This window comes from Odocoileus virginianus, chromosome 15, assembly GCF_023699985.2.
Source record: "Odocoileus virginianus isolate 20LAN1187 ecotype Illinois chromosome 15, Ovbor_1.2, whole genome shotgun sequence".
NCBI lineage: Eukaryota > Metazoa > Chordata > Mammalia > Artiodactyla > Cervidae > Odocoileus > Odocoileus virginianus.
In genome coordinates, this window is record NC_069688.1 from 29,917,158 (window position 1) to 29,922,061 (window position 4,904).

General features: G+C 45.5%; 1 pseudogene; it reads left to right on the top strand.

The window, feature by feature from the left end:
- Positions 1-253: 253 nt before the first annotated feature.
- Positions 254-3,025, top strand: LOC110135841 (peptidyl-prolyl cis-trans isomerase A-like; annotated as a pseudogene).
- The last annotated feature ends 1,879 nt before the right edge of the window (positions 3,026-4,904 follow it).

The following is a 4,904-nucleotide window of genomic DNA, read 5'->3' on the forward strand; positions in this document are numbered from 1 at the left end:
TCTCTTTCTGTGATTTTGACTACTCTAGGTGCTTCACATAAGTGGAATCATGTATATGTCATTTCTCTACTGGCTTCTTACACTTCGCATAATATCCTCGAGGTTCAACCGTGTCATACATATGATAGGATTTCCATCCTTTTCAAGGTTACAAAATGTGTGCACTACATTTTCTTTATCCATTTGGATGTCAAAAGACATTTGGGTTGTTTCCATCTCTTGGCTATCATGAATAACATTGCAATGAACACTGATGTGTAAATACCTCTTTAAGGTTGTGCTTTGGAATATATATTTTAAGGTTGTATTTTGGGATATAAATTTAGAGATGGGATTGCTGGAACTCATGGTAGTTATATTTTGAGCTTTTAGAGGAACCTCCATAATACTTTCCACAGTGGCTGCTTCCTTTTTCATTCCCACCAAGAGTGCACAAGACTTCCAATGTCTTCAAGTCCTCATCAGCACTTATTTTCTGTTCTTTTGATGGTAGTCATGCTAGTGGGCGAGAAGTGATATTTTATGATAGTTCTGATTAGGAATCTCTATTTTATATGAGTGATGTTCAGGGACCAGTGGTGCCGGACAGGGAAGCCTGGCGTGCTACAGTCCATGGGGTCAAAGAGTCAGACACGACTGAGTGACTGAACTGAATTGATTTTACATGAAGAAACTGAAGCTGTCATTGGAGGGTGGGAAAGATTTTCTTTCTGTTCACTAGATCTAGGACTTGACCTTCTATGTTGGAAAATGTACTAGCCTAATTCTATCCTCATGGTGTTTCCATGATGGGCTTCTAACAAGTGCTCCCCAGGGTCTGATCAGTGTACTAGGGAGTAATTGAAGCCACAGGACAAAGATTCAAAGGCAGAAGAGATACCAGTTCATCAGTCCTGGTCAACAGTAAGTAACTTAAAACACTGTTCTTATATCATAACAAGTGCAAATATATTACAAAATATTACATACCATTTATGTACAATTTGAGAGATAAAGCATGAGACTTTGTGGAACTTTCTGGAAACACCTCAGCAGGCTGCTCTGAGCCATATACAGGACAATCCTGAGAGATGCACGCTCTCTTCTGTGCCACTAGAGAACTGGAGGGACGGTTTGAAAAGCACTAGCATAGTCTGCAGAGTCCCATGAACATGTTTTTCTTTTCTTATTTGGTTAGAGAATCTTGGGGGTGGAAAAAAAAAATTACAGAACATCTGAACCCCCACTGTCATCTTACAAATGAGAAAAGAAGGGCCCCCAGAGGTGAAGGCGGTGCTCAGGTTCCCACCACAGTGCTTCCTGCTCCCCCAGCCAATGCGGATGTGCCTGATGACGGCTTAGAGGATTTTCAGTTGCTGAGAGAAAAGTCATAGGCGTAGAGGGACCACAGAAGTACTCACGCTGCCTCTCATATATGCAGAGGAAATGCATGTTTTTTTATGCTCTGCATTTGATTTGATTTGGTCTCACTGGCCAGTTTGTGAGAAAACAATAACGAAATCTCTGTCTTGAGCTTTAATCCAACGCAATACACTTAGTTCCTTAGGTGATGCTCAGCTTTTGCCTTTATATTTCTCCTCCCCCAATCCTCTCCAGAAGGCTAGGTGTTCCAAGCAGCCCAGTGACCTCATGCAGATTGGGTGACTGGGTCTGAGGACTGACCTGATGCTCTCTGGACCAGCTGCAGACTGGCTCTTCTGAACTCCTCCGGGAATCTTTGGCTTGAGCGGTTCCTGATTGTTCAGCTGGTGTCTGTCGCTAGCATCCTGCTGCTGATAAACTCACAGTCTCTTCTTTGTCAGCCCATTCAGGGCAGGGGGCCCCTCCCCGCTGACTTGGCCTCCCCGTGGTTTTCCTCGGTGATTGGCCCCTCTGAGTTTCTGCCCATCCTCCATCTGGCCCTCTGGCCCCTGAAGTCCCTGGCCCCACCCTGTCTCTGCTGTAAGGCCCCTACACTCTCCCAGAGCTGGCCCATGTGGATGCCCTCACGCCCAACATCCAGGTCACATGCAGGCCATGGGCAGCTTCAGGAGGTGCTAAAGACCCTCTCTCCATCTGGACACACTGCTCTATTGGTTCTGTTTCTTTGGAGAACCCTAACTAATACAGAGCAGCCCACCAGGTTCTTCTGTCCGTGGAATTCTTCAGGCAAGAATACTGGAATGGGTAACCATTCCCTTCTTCAGAAGATCTTCCTGACCCAGAGATCGAACCAAGGTCTCCGGCCTTGCAGGCAAATTTTTTACCATGTGAGCCACTAGGGAAGCCCCCCTACAGAAGCCTACTAAATTCTTACTCGGTCTGTACAAGCAGAGCAGTTTCGGTCAAGTCAACAAGTCTAACCTGAACCGTAAAAACAGAGGGTCATAGCCCTTCAGTCAGCTCTAAGACTTGAGCCAGTACACAGACCCCAAACCCCTTGAATGAAGGAGAGGCCAGTCCCCTTAAGAAAGGAGTCCGATCAGTCTGACAGATGTTGTTGCCCCGGAGCCTCCCATGCCGGTCAGCCATGGTCAACCCATTGCCGTCAACGGCAAGCCCTTAGATGGTGTCTCCTTAGAGGTAAGGGACCTGGAGACCAAGAAGTGATTGCTCATCCAATCCTTAAAGCTATGTTAACAGATTGGAGTTGTTTGCAGACAAATTTCCAAAGACAGCAGAAAACTTTTTTGCTCTGAGTATTAGTTATAAAGGTTCCTGATTTCACAGAGTAATTCCAGGATTTATGTGTCAAGGTGGCGACTTCACATGCCATAATGGTACTGGTGGCAAGTCCATCTATGGGGAGAAATTTGATGATAAGAATTTTGTCCTGGACATATGAGTCCTGGCATCTTGTCCATGGCAACATAAACGGCTCCCAGGTTTTCATTTGCACTGCCAGGACTGAATGGTCGGATGGCAAGCATGTGGTCTTTGACAAGGTGAAAGACAGCATGAATATTGTGAAAGCCATGGAGTGTTTCAGCCCAGGAATGGCAAGACCAACAAGAAAATCACCATTGCAGTCTCTGGGCAAAGCTAATAAATTTCATTTGGGTTTTATCTTAACCACTAGACCACTCCTTCTGTAGCTCAGGAGAGCATACTTTCACCCCCGTCTGCTTGAAATATCCTATGGTCTTTGTGCTCCCACTGCAGTTCTTTGGGCTCCATATTTTCTTTGGGTTCCAGCTGGATTGCAAAGTTTATGATTATGAGATAAAAACTTAACAAAAAAAGAAAGCAAGGACTCCAGTGCACTGCTAAAAGTTGTACTATTAATCTTTCTCCCAATCTTCCCCAAAGGGACCTACAGTTTTATCAGGGCTACTATGCACTTAGAAAAAGGAAGTAATCAGAACTTTTAGGAACTAGACACTGGCTCTGAACTGACACTAATTCCAAGAGATCCAAAATGTTACTGTGGTCCACCAGTCAGAATATGAGCTTATGAAAGTCAGGTGATTGATGGAGTGTTAGCTCAGGTCTGTCTCACAGCAGGCCCAGTGGGTCCTGAACCTATCCTTGGTTATTTCCTGAGTTCTGGAATAGATACACTTAGATACTAGCAGAATTCTCACATTGGTTCCCTGATCTGTGAGCTTTAATAGTGGGAAACACCAAGTGGAAGCCACTAGGACTGCCTCTACCTAAGAAAATAGTAAGCTGAAATCAGTGCCACATTACTAGAGACATTGTAGAAATTAGTGCCATCATCAAGGACTTGAAAGATAAGAGGGTAATAATTTCCACCACAATCCCATCTCCCTCACCTTTTTGACAAATGTAGAAGATAAATAGGTCTTGGGCAGTACCAGTTGATTATCGTAAGCTCAGCCAGGTGATGACTCCAATTGCAGCTGCTCTAAGAGATGTGGTTTCACTGCCTGTGCTAATTAACACATCCCCTGGCATCTAGTGACTTCTGTGGCAACTCAGATGGCAACTATTATCCAGCAAGTGCTTTTTCCTCCATTCCTGTCCATAAGGCCCACCAAAAGCAATTTCCTTTCGTCGAGCAAGGGTATCAATATGCCTTCACTGTCCCTCTTCAGGGTCCTGTCAACTCTCCTGCCCTAAACCATAATCTAGTTCACAGGGACCTCTCTTCCTCAAGATACACATTGGCTCATGGTATTGATGAAATTATGCTGATGGGACCTAGTGAGCAAGAAGTAGCAACTACTCTAAGACTTGTGAGTAAGACGTTTATGTGTCAGAGGGTAAGAAACAAATTAGACCAAAGTTCACGGGCCTTCCACGCAGTGAAATTCTTAAGGGTCTAGTGGTATAGCAAGTCAAGATATCTACTCTAAGGTGAAGGATAAGTGGTTGCATCTGATCCCTCCTACAACCAAAAAACAGGCACAATGTCTTGTGGGGCTCTTTGGATTTTTGGAGGCAACAATATTCCCCTCATCTGAGTGTGTTACTCTAGCCCACTTATCAAATGGCCCCAAAACATCTCAGTTTTGAACCGGGCTCAGAACAAGAGATGCCTCTGCCCAGGCCACCGTGCCAGCTGCCCTGCCAGTGAGACCACATGAACTGGCAGAGCCAATGCTCTCCTACTGACATTTCAAGGCGGAGGCTCTTTGGGGCCCTACGGGTGAATGTCTGTGCAGTTCCTTAGGATTTTTGAGCAAATCCCTGCTATCCTCTGCAGATAACTACTCTCCTTTTGATGAATAGATCCCAGCCAGCTGTATTGGGCCTTCACAGAGACTCAGTGCTTAACCGCGGGCAAGTTACCAGGCAACCTGAGCTGCCCATTGTGAACTGAGGGTTATCTGACCCATTAAGCCATCAAGCTGGGCATGCGCAGCAGCACGCCAGCGCCAAATGGAAGTGGTGTATATGTGATAGGGCCAAGCAGTCCCGTACACAGTGAAAGTGCCTTTCGAAGACTCAGTTATGGTACC